Source organism: Chrysemys picta, chromosome 2 (assembly GCF_011386835.1).
Source record: "Chrysemys picta bellii isolate R12L10 chromosome 2, ASM1138683v2, whole genome shotgun sequence".
Taxonomy (NCBI): Eukaryota; Metazoa; Chordata; order Testudines; family Emydidae; genus Chrysemys; species Chrysemys picta.
This window is the reverse complement of record NC_088792.1, coordinates 181,701,990-181,714,400: the sequence shown is the minus strand read 5'-3', so window position 1 is coordinate 181,714,400 and position 12,411 is coordinate 181,701,990. Positions and strand designations below refer to the sequence as shown.

General features: G+C 39.9%; 1 protein-coding gene across 5 annotated transcripts in view; it reads left to right on the top strand.

Moving 5' to 3' along the window:
- JARID2 (jumonji and AT-rich interaction domain containing 2) overlaps positions 1–12,411 on the top strand; it is a 315,799-nt gene that overhangs the window by 44,195 nt on the left and 259,193 nt on the right. The gene's annotated exons all lie outside the window — the stretch shown is intronic.

The window sequence follows — 12,411 nt, the reverse complement described above, 5'->3', positions numbered from 1 at the left end:
TCCTCTTTGTTTGGAAAACATCTGGCATATTTTGGGCACTCTTTTATTTCTAAACAATTAATAGTAAGATTATTTCAAAGAACAACTAATAAAACACTTTTTTTTTAAATACTACTTAGTCAAAGAATGTCCTTTTCCTGCGTAAGTAAAGATACAACCAAACTCCATAAGCTGATTTGTCTGTTGGAGCAGATGAGGCTATTCATAGAACCCTAATCTTCCATAAGTAAGTCATATACTTTTGATTATGTCCTAAAAAGGCTCCTGCTCTTGTCCATAAAATGGAACGTCTGCAGTTTAGCAGCTGAATGTGTTTGACTCTGTTCCCACAATTTCATGTCAAGAAGCGAAACCAACACCCATAACACACAACCCCAAAGGAATAGTAAAGCATTATATTAAAATGCCTTAGGAAACCTTTAGTGTGCACCAGCAGGATCTACATGACCCAATTAATGTCCAACATGTTTGTGCACTGTGGAAATCATACGCCCATAGTGCACATTACCCTGCTGTGTAGACAAAACCTCAGCTGTGTTTCCTTCTGGATGCTTATCCCACAGTTTCAAGCACAGGTCCCAGACAGACTCTGGGAGATTCTGAAAGGCCACCTGTGCATGGTGGGACAACAGTGGAAGGATTGTTTGAACCATTAGTGCTATTATACAGCTCACCTCCATACACACTGGCAACTAAATGGAGTTTGGCATGCTCCTATAGCTTGGAGCCCTCTTGTGTGTGGATCGGATGCATTTTACAAGCTTGTTAGGAGGCTGTTCTTAGAATGGTAAATTTCTCTAGGATAGATGAAGCTAAAGTGCATTACCTCATTGAGTAAGAGGAGATCTTGTAAAAAAAAAGAATCTGTCCTACATTGTTCACACTGGAGCAGTGGTTCTCAACCAGGGGTACGTAGAGTCTTCCCGGGGGTACATCGACTCGTCTAGAGATTTGCCTAGTTTTACAACAGGCTACATAAAAAGAACTAGCGAAGTCAGTACAAACTGAAATTTGATACAAACAATGACTTGTTTATATTGCTCTCTATATTATACACTCTGAAATGTAAGTAATTTTTATTTATTTTTATATATATATATATATATATATATATATATATATATATATATATATCTCAACTGATTTATTTTATAATTATATTGTAAAAATGAGAAAGTAAGCAATTTTTCAGTAATCGTGTGCTGTGACACTTTTTTGTATTTTTATGTCTGATTTTGTAAGCAAGTAGTTTTTAAATGATATGAAACTTGGGGGTACGCAAGACAAATCCAAGCCCTGAAAGTGGTGTGGAAAGAGCTCAATTTGTTAAACAGTTTGGCCTTCTCTAATGTCGGTTAGCAAATTCACCTTTTTTCCCTTGAAGCACCTCTCTCTCTCTTCCCCCCTCCCCCCGCAAACAAACAAACTAACCCTAAAACAAAACAAAAACAACTTTCTGTTGGATAGCCTTCTGTTTGCTTGGTTTATGTTCTAGTGGGACAAAATAGCTGTAGGTATTTTCTTGAAACGCCTGCTTAGTGGATCGTAAATCTCTTCTCCTGAAGTTGCTTCCTGGGCCTAAAGCTGGAAAGAATACAAACAACAAAACTACTTTCAACCTGAACTGTACAGACTCTGTGGGCAAGTACATAGTCACAGCAAGTTCATATGTAAGAAAGGTATTTCTTATTCTCTTAGGAAGCACATGAATTAAATGGCTGGATATGAATAGGCTGGCTTTCTTCTTGAGCCTCCAACTTGAACTGGAATTCTGCAGTTCAGGGTGAAACTGAAGCTTGCCTGAAAGCTGCTTCAGGGCCCTTAAAATCTGTAGTGTCCCTAAACTTTAAAAAAAAAAAAAAACACCATGTCCCTGTTAATGGACTATTAGTCAGTCTGTCTTGTGTGTATGTGTACAAATATTTAAATACTTTTACTTTGTTGTCTTCAAAACTGGATTTCCCCTGACCTGTGCTACTATTATGTGTGGATTGTACTACTTTTCCTCATCCCCCAAGTCTTCATTCCTCTATAGGTAGGGGTGTATAGAGGTGAAATCTTGAATTCGATGTCTTTGTCAATTTAATTTGTAAAACTGCTGCTTAGGTGGGAATCTTACTAGTTGTTTTAATTAGTCTAAAGCTCTTGAACAATAAATAATAATTTGAATGTCCAGTATGTCATTAAAAAATATCTATGAAGCCTTGCTCTGAAATGCAGTTTGCTTTTTTTACACATTTGCCCTATGCCCACTTTGGAATTTGACAACTGTGGTCAGAAATTTTTGTTGCTTTTTACTAGTATTCAGTTACAACATGAAAAGAAATGCAAAGAAAATCTAATCCTTTAGGAACATTTTATCCTTCTGCATCTGCCATTTGGTCAATAGATCAACCATGTAGCTTTAACTTTTTAAAAAAATTATTGGTCTATATGTGACTATACACAATCTTTACAACTTCCCTTCCTTTATTCCTTCCATCCCTGCTCTATTTTCTTTCTAATAATGAAAGCTTCTATTCTGTGTTCGGAGTGATCTGAAGACAAGGCATGGCATGGAATTCCTTTTAATGATACTGCTGTAGTATAGTCAATGCCTGTGAGATAACTGCTCCCAATTGGCTCAGCAAGAATTTGTGTGGGGCGGCTTTTAAGGGAGGGGCATGGCTTACCATAGTGACTTAAATCCAGGGCTGACTTCACCTTCTGTCAGTTTTGATTAATTGATGATCGATCAAGGAATCCTGGGTTTGAAAATCCTATTTGGAGAGATCCTGGTTGTACTTGGCTCCATGTGAGCCATAAACTATGCCACTAATTCAGTCACAACACAAGGTTCTTTTTAACTGCTTGCAGGCAGGAGAGTAATGACAACATTTGAAAATACAGATAGTTCATTTCAAGTTATGAATGAAATTTATGAGCCAATTATGGGATAGTGAAGTGTTTGAAAGACTAAGCAGCCACGTGTTCTCAGTGCAGTTTTTGTGTGCGCGCTGTGGAATCAATCCTCCCTGTAGCTCTTGTTAATACAGGATCCCATAACCATACGGGAATCCAGCAGTGCCTCCTGTAACTCACATCACAACATCCACATTCTCAGTTTGGGACTGTTTTGAAGAAAGATTGCTGCTGCCCAGGCCTACAAACTCATTGCTAATGGACGGTTCACAGTAACGGGGCAAGCAGTGTGTGTAACAAACAAAATAGGGTAGAAGTCTTTACATCTACAATATCAACTGACTTGTCTCATGAGCTGTAGCTGTGACATGAATCTTCAAGATGGCAGTGGGGTGTGTGTTTTGATTGAACATTGACATTTAATTTCGCTGTCCCAAATCAGAATTTTATCTGTGGTGTTTTTTTGTTGTTGTTGTTGTGAGGCGCAAGAACAGAAATATTTTGTAATGCTGGTAAATCCTTCCCGTTGAGGAGCCTGGCAAGATATTGAGATATTAAGTGAGAGGAACTTCACAGTGGACATCTTGGGCTTCTGTGAGTTTACATTTGTAGTTAGAAACTTCTCATTTAAATATTTATAATACTGATCATTATCAAGTGTTATGTTTTCGCGTGTTAAGAATCATGATATCAAAGGATGAGAGTTGAATAAATTTTCTCTACTGGTGACATTAAAACTTATTTCTGTGATTATGTACAAATAGCCACCTAAAATAAATGCCTTCATCTTGCTCTTGTCGCTTGTCCTTCAGGGCTGTATCTTTCCACACAAAGTTAGTTTGTGAATTTGGATAGGAAAGGGAAAACCCTAAAACCCAACTAATGCAACATTGAAGTTCTGACTTTCAGTTGGTCAGGAATCCAGAAATTCAGCAGTACTGCTTCTAGAGCAACCTTACCTTTGTCCCATTGAGTGTAAGTTGAGTAGTATACCATGTTGCACTTTCTTTTAAGCTTGTAATGAAAAACTCTACTGTAATGCATATGATGATTGTAGTGGGCCAGAGATAAGCTGCTTGGAAATACTGTTAACATCCTGACTCCTTTGCACTTCAAAATTTCTATTATAAGAGCCCATTGTACATAATTCTTATTAAATAAAAAATACCGGCAGGTTAAGAAATGCTGTTGAACCAAATTGGAAGAGGTTTCTTTCATAGGAGACAAAATAGCAGCTGAAGTCTCGTTCACCAAATAAGGTTGACCTTGTGATTTTTGTAAAATTTGAGGCAGGGGAATGGAATTGGGTTGAACCACATGCTGTGTGTTACTAGAGGTAATTAACCCTCAGTTGCACCACACCCCCATCTTCTGTAATTCTCTCACACAGGGAATCTCCAAAAGCACAGAGCCCAAAGCAGTTGCTGTGGTGGTTGTGTCAAAGATGGTTAAACTTGATCAAGTAGATGGAGATTTTCAGTCAGTTTGGTAAGAGTAGTTTCAGTGCAGTGAGAATAAAATCCACTTTCCAATGATTTAAAGAAAAAATTAGAGGATAAGTAGCTAACAGCTTAATCTAGAAGTTAAAAGGGAGGAGGAGAACCAGGATTGTGAAGTATGGATTAAAGGATACTTTTTTGGCTACGTGCAACAAAGGTGCATATGAAAATGCAGGGAAGGTAGTCTGTGGACAGCAAGGCAGAGGATAAAGGAGAAGAAACTGAGGGAATGGGTCTGAAGAGAGACGCTGTGGGTGCCAGAGGAGTAGAGCTGGTCAAATAGTGGGACAGAATTTTTATGAAAACCTAGTCTCTTGTTTAGTCAAATGTCCAGGTTTTGAATTCTAATTTCAGAATTTTAATTACCTCCTTGTGTGCGCTCTCCTGTAAGTCACCTTCCCTAAACCATTATATAGTGGTTTGAGAGGAAGGAAAGAAGTTCCTGTCATAGGTTGCTATATGTGTTTTCCCCACACCCTTTCTTGGAGAGATTTGAGGCAAAGCATTGGCATAGCATGGAATGGGGCTAAAATAAGTGAGAAAATTGCAGAATTCTGGGGGTATGGTGGGATTGAGGGATAGTTATGTCTAGTGAGAGAGAAAATTAAGATTATGGGGGTGTGGGTGCTTTTTAGGGTTTTTTTTAGAAATTATCATACTGTGGTTTGGTCTTCACTGCTAAAAAAGGTAGGTAACAGCTCTTTGTGAGGCAAAAACACAGCTAAAACCAGGTGCTTTAGTTTTACCATGAGGTAAATTCACTGAGATCAACCCTGGGAGGGGGAATAGAACTGTTGCCCTGCAGTAAAACTAAATGCGTGGTCTTCATTGTGTCTTTACCTCAGGATAGCTCTTGGTGGTTAGTTACCATGAGGTAAACGACATTCTTTTTTTAGCAGTAAAGACAAGGCACTAGATAGCAAACCTTTACATAAATACACAGTGCCAGTTCCCCATCAGGCCTTCCCTACTCTGATAAATTTTAATGTTCTTGTAAGAAAACATAGTATCGAGTTCTCCTGAGTGTTTTATTTGAGGCTTACTCAGAACTTCCTTCATTTATAAGGTCAGGTAATTCCTGGTTTAAAATGAGGGCATTTAAAAAACAAAACAAAACAGGCAACCTAAATTCTGTAGTGCTGTGGCATTCTAGTAGCAGATGGGTTGACTGATGACTAATTGGATTTCCCCTCTGTTCTTTACAGCACTTTATTAAATGCTAAATTTTTTTGCAACGTGGAATTTGTTTTAACACGATTTTTTTTTCATGTATTTTTGAATTCTTAAAATTGTGACATTTCTTCTAATCTAGTTTACAGTGTGGAAGAATGTCATCCTCATCAGATGCAATATTTTCAGCAGTGTGCACATAATACTCAAAAAGGATATTAAAAGCTCAAGTGGGAAGCTGCAGACAAAGGTTTAATATAAATATTATTGCCAAGTTCTTCTATTATTAGTCCTTTATGACATCAATGCTTTTTTTAATACGCAGATATACCTATCTCATAGAACTGGAAGGGACCTTGAAAGGTCATTGAAGTCCAGTCCAGTCCCCTGCCTTCACAGCAGGACCAAGTAATGGCCCCCTCAAGGATTGAACTCACAACCCTGGGTTAGCAGGCCAATGCTCAAACCACTGAGCTATCCCTCCCTCCCCCGAATCTTGATTAGTTCAATCTTTCATGCAAATACCTGTTTAGGCTTTGTTAGGCTGAGTGAAAACTAGAAAGCACTTGCAGACCAGTCTCGGAACACAAAGCATGCCTGCTGGTTCTGCTTGACAAATCCTAACTGAGTATCCATCAGCTGAGAGAGATAGACCTGGGAACAATAAAATGGTCATTCCTGTCTCCCCCTCACCTTGTGACCACTTCTGGGAACTCTTTGCTGCTTGTCTGTCTGGATGCGTTCTTGTAAAACTCTTCCTTTCCATAGAGAGTTGTTGTGTCTCTGGAATTAGTCTCCCCTGCTCACACAAATGTCTTTGAAAAATTAATCTAATCTAGTCGCAATATTAGTAGCCCCTTTTGCTTCCATATTGGTTGTTTCTCTGGAGTTGAAATTACAGGTTCAGAAATCTCTTCCCTTGAAAAACATACTTCTGGTGTGTACTAGTTTCTCTAAGCACTGTGTCTCCACTAACAGTTTTTTGCTACTATTAGTCAGTGTTGTCCCCTCTTCTTTTAAAAATTATTAATTTTTTTACAATTTTGGGTCTTTCGTATAAAAATACTTGTCAATTTTAGATTTTCAGAGTTTGCTGAAAATCTTTTTATGTTCATGAACAAAATTCTTTACTTACTGTTCTGCCTTTTTATCAATATGTCACTTCTGTTATCCTAATTTTACTCCCCTTCCCCCCCTCCCCATCCTCTTTCCCAGTTTGGCTTGATATGTTACCAGTTTTACCTGTTCGTAGACAAGGATCTGATTTCTAATTGTTGTTAGTGTTGAAGCTTTTCTGCAGAGTGCAAAAATGAGCACCAGTTTAGAAGTACCCTCTCTTTCTTGCACTTTTCTTAAGCCAACTAAATTTCCCTTCAGTCAGGGAAAGACTGGTCTCTCTTCACCAATGTAATTGATGACAATACCTGATACTGAATCAGTATTTCTGAGTGTTCTTGGCTTCAGTTTGGGTACTTCATGCTTCTGTTCTAGAAACATTATTACAATTGTAATTTGTATATACTCTGTAGTGCCACAGGCTCAACCGTTTAGCCCCAGATTAGGGCATTTCCATTCCTTTTGGGCTCTAGCCAGCTCTTTGGTGCATGATAGTAAAGCTCATTGTGACCTACACTGAGACCGCTCCCTGGTCCTAGGCCCCAGTCCTTAGATCAGACTCTGGGACTGTAGTGTCCATGCAGTAGCAGCACACATCCCTCTGCCTGAAGCTCATGCTGTGCAGTTTCCTCTTGAGTGGCATCCCCATCTGCCAGTGGCAGGAAGGCTGGCGGCAGGGAGTCAGGGCTGGGAATTCCTGCCAGCCCTCTAGCCAGTTAGGACTTTTTGGGAGGCCAAAAGATCAACTCATCTTCTCTGTTTGCCTCCTAACTGATCAGTGTTCACGGTGCAGAGCTGGCCCTTCCACAGTACTGCTGCTTACATGTGACTGGGCAGGGGAGATGAAGGGGTGCCATAAGGAGACTAGTTTCTTCCAGTTGTTAGCAGCAGAGGTTGAGCAGATCAAAGGTGAAGGGAGGGAAAAGTAAGCTTCTGTTGTCTGCCCACATGAAAGGGTATTAAAGGTAGTAATAATACCTAGCTTTTGCATGATGCTTTTCATCAGCAGATCTCAAAGGAGGTCAGTATCCATTAGCTCCACTTTACAGATGAGGAAATTGAGGCACAGAGAGAAGTGATTTGCCTAAGGTCATCCAGAAGAACAGCAGTAGAACCAGAAATAGAGCCCAGGTCTCCCAAGACCCAATACAGTGCTCTGTTCACTAGACCTGTCGTGTATCTCAGGCTTGGTCTACACTACCCCCCCTAATTCGAACTAAGGTACGCAACTTCAGCTACGTGAATAACGTAGCTGAAGTTCGAAGTACCTTATTTCGAATTAGTTCAAACTTACCTTGGTCCACACTTGGCAGGCAGGCTCCCCCGTCGACTCCGCGGTACTCCTCTCGGCGAGCTGGAGTACCGCAGTCGACGGCGAGCACTTCCGGGTTCGACTTATCGCGTCCAGACTAGACGCGATAAGTCGAACCCAGAAGTTCGATTTCCAGCCGTCGAACTTGCCGGTAAGTGTAGCCAAGGCCTCAGTGTGAGAGTTTTTAAATTTGGTTAAGCCAACTGATCTGTGAGAGTAAAACAGTCCGCCCCCCTCCCCCTTTGTTTAGTAATTGGCAGAAGGAAGAAAGTAGTTGACTGAGAATAAACAGATTTCAAGCATTCCTAGACTTGGAAACCTGCTTAGCTTTCCAAAATCGGTCTCCTTGGTGCTCTGCTAAAAGCGTAATTGGCTGACATTTTGCATGTGAGAGATTTACTCTACTGGCCCAAATTCAGTTATTTTGTGTAAATGTTTTTGTGGGATTTATAAAATACCTCTTCAGACCATGTATGTGTGTATAAACTCTGGACCATTTCTTTTGAGAGAGTAATAACTAGTATTAGCTGTTGTGGCTTTGGCATGGAGGAAGATTTAATGAGGAATTCAGTTTACACTTTTAGTTAACCTCATGAAGGATTTTGTTGGTTAAAAACTAAATATCTGCTTTTTCTGTCATACAGCTGTAACAAGGAGCTTGGTTTTCCTATGATTCTGAAACAGGATGCATGCTTTAATATTATATGTTTGAAACAATGAAGGCAACTTTTCTTAACAATTGCATAAGTGTTCAGATTCTATGATGATAGATCTTGCATGAGTAGTTAGTTTGAGTTAAAAAGAAAATTTAGCCAATGTCTATTCTAGATTATATTTATCTTGATTGATAAGTAGTAGCAAGAGGCATTTTGACATAGATATTTTAAAATTCATGCTATTACTACACATCCCTGTTATACCCAGATGGAACATTTTGCAGATGGATGTTGCAAGTAAATAAAATATTGTTGATTCCAAGTGCCATTGATCTGTATTTTTGTGCCAGTGAGCTGGAATGATGGGGTAGATTAGTTTTGGGGAGGAAGAACAATAATCTCAGCGAGCGTAACTTTTTTTCTTAAGCTTTTAGGTTACTTGCAGAAGCACATCCATAGATAGTCAGTGTTTAATAGAAAGGAAGATCAGAACTGAAGTACCAATGGAATGCAAATAATTCCTGTTGTGGTTCTCCAAAGTACACTTCCTTGTTCTGTTTTTAGTATATTGCAATTAGCATTTTCATTCAAGGTTTAATATTCTTTGGAGCTTTGCCTAGGAAAAGACTGTGCACGTTTAACCCAGCTGCTGAAAAAAGATCCACATCATATTAACCATGAAATTTGCAGGTCAGTTTTGGAATTTCAAGATTGTCTGTAACTTGCTAACCAGTTTGGATTCTTTTCTTCGGTGTTAGTTTCCTTTCCTCAAGCTCCTTCTGCAAATTGCCATATGCTATTGGATGAAAATCAGTTTTGTACTGCCACATGACTTTATGTAATAATGTGAACAGGTAGGGGGGTGTGTGTGTGTGTATGCGTGTGTACACACACACACACACACACACATGCGCGCGCGCACACACACACACACATATATAGTGGACTCTCTTGTTGCTAATTAAATAGGATCTATTTTCATGAAAATGTGGGCCTCTCAGTGACTTCATATGAGATTATATTGTTCTAGGATGACCAGATGTCCCAATTTTTATAGGGACAGTCCTGATATTTGGGGCTGTGTCTTATGTAGGTGCCTGTTACCCCCCCACCTCCTATCCCGATTTTTCACACTGCCTGTATGGTCACCCTATATTGTTCGGACTTCTGGATTCAAGATTCTTAATCAAAACTGACATTTTATGTGAGTAATGTAGTCTTAAACCCAAAACTCAAATGATTAAAAGAATGCTTAAAGCAAGCAGTGTTTTCCAGTATTCCCTGTAGCAACTCGGTCTCTTGGGTTCACCTTTTGTTGCTAACAGAAGGAGAAAGAACAAAATTGTGTGATTCCAGGATGCATTCTGATGTCTGGTTGTGGTGGTTTTGTTTTTAAATCCATCTTCTCCAACTTTTTCCCTGGCTCTCAAAATGAGGATCAGTTTAGAAGTTATTTCAGACAAATAAGTCTCAAATTTTGTAATGACTACATTTTCTATCTGCAATAGTGCATGATTTGTGGCTCTGAATTGAGCAATAGACTGATTTCGCCCCCCCCCCCCCCTTCCAAGGTTCCTATAGTCTTTACTATTTTAACATTCAATTTTGGACGAATTGGCAGCTGTACATGCCCTGGCGTTATAGCTTCCATTTGTTATCAAACTCTTCTTCTTTTATGTTGGTTATAGTCACACACTTGCTATATCTTTTTCTATACTGCTTTGTCTTTTGCCCTGTTGCAGAAATCTTTATGTTTCTGAGAAGACTTTTTTTTTTTAATATTTTCTCCTTTTTGGCTATCTTGCAGAATATAGTGGCTTATTTAATGTTTACCATATCTTAAAGGGAACTAAGGTTAAAACTGTCTGTAAAGTTTTGGAACTGTTTCTTTATCTATTTGCATAAAGTATTATAAAAACAAATGTTTTATATGCCACTGTTAATATCCCATTTATGTTGTCAGTGCAAAGTAAACTTACACTCCTTGTTTGATTCTGAAGTTTTTAAAAAACAAGTTTCAGTATAGAAAAAATCCAATATCCCTTAACCCCAAATATTCAAATCCCTATTATGAATTTTGGCTTTTGTACAAATTTATGAACTTTCAAAACACAATTTTACAAAAATGCAGTGTTCCCCATAATCTCAGAAATAAGGGTTTAACCATGTTAAAGGTTCTTAGCAAGGTGGATCAAGAACGTGAAATTGTATGTAGTTGTGGGAGAGTGTCTGTCTCCTGTTTTTACCAGATGCAAAAGCCTTTTCCATCCAAATAATGACAACTTCCTTGGCAGAGAGGGGAAGCTGCAGAATTCTGCTACTCAGGGTGATACTCTGGTCACCTTTGTATGCTTTCTTTAAACACTGTATTTCACCAGCATTTCCTATGGTGGTAGTGCAATACAAGTACTGTATAAAGCCTTGAACTACTAGACAGCCATCAATCCTAAATCCGTGTATTGGAAATGCAGAAATAATTTGTTTGGTGTGAGGTTTTTTGCATCTTAGTACATTAATTTATGATGGCCCACCCTTTAAATCATGATTAAATGTTTATTCAGGGGTCTTAATCACTTAGATTAAAAGTTAATGATTTCTGCCGCATACCAGTAGTACACGTCAAAGATTCAAATTCTATTCCAAGACTAGAAAAAATGCTTTATATATTTTGGCCTTCCTCGACAGCATGGGGCACAGGTCACTTGCAGGTTTAAACTAGTGTAAATGGTGGATTCTCTGTAACTTGAAGTCGGCAAACCATGGTTTGAGGACTTCAGTAGCTCAACCAGGGGTTAAGGGTCTATTACAGGAGTTGGGTGTGTGAGGTTTTGTGGCCTGCGATGTGCAGAAGGTCAGACTAGATGATCACGATGGTTCTTTCTAACCTTAAAGTCTGAGAGTCTATTATGTTAATATTTCCTGAATTAGTTTAATGTGGTGGCTCTGCAAGAATGTTGGTCAGGAAAGGAATCAACTGAGGAAAGTGAAGTCTCAGTAGGAGAGATGGCAGAATCTCTGCTCTTGATTAAGGCTATGTTTTAGTCACTGGTATTTTTAGTAAAAGTCATGGACAGTAAACAAAAATTCACAGACTGTAACCTGTCCCTACTCCTGACTAAATCTTGGGGAGGGGATGGCCCCGGGGAGTGCTGCGGGTGCTTGTGGGGGAGAGGGGCTGGCAGGCTCCCTACCCGGCTCAGCAGCTCCCCGGAAGCAGCAATGTCCCTTGTCTTCCAGGCGGAGGCGTGGCCAGACAGCTCTGCGCACTGCCTCCTCCCTGGAACTGTGGCCAATGGGAGCTGCGGGGGCGGTAACTGCAGGCGGAGGCAGCGTGCAGACCCCGTCGGCCATGCCTTTCCCTAGGAGCCAAGGGATGTCGTTGCTTCTGGGGAGCCCCCCAGAGGTAAGCACCACCCAGAGCCCTCATCCCTCCTGCGCCTAGTCCTGAGCCCCCTACCCAAACTCCTGCTGCTGGGGGGCGGTGCAGTGGCCCGAAACTGCCCCAGCAGTGGCCAGTGTGGCTGGCTGCTGCAGAAGTCACTTCTGTGACAAACTCCCAGCCTTACTCATGATAGACTTTTCTGCCCCTTAGTTACAGAGGAAAGAAGCAAGAATGGAACTGATAGATGTTTACATTAGAGATCAGCAGCACTGCACAACAGTTTAGCTCAGAAAATTAAGAATGTATCTGAGGCTGTATCTACATTAGAAGTGAACCATTTTCAATTGAAACTGTGGAGGGAATTGAGGTAGACGG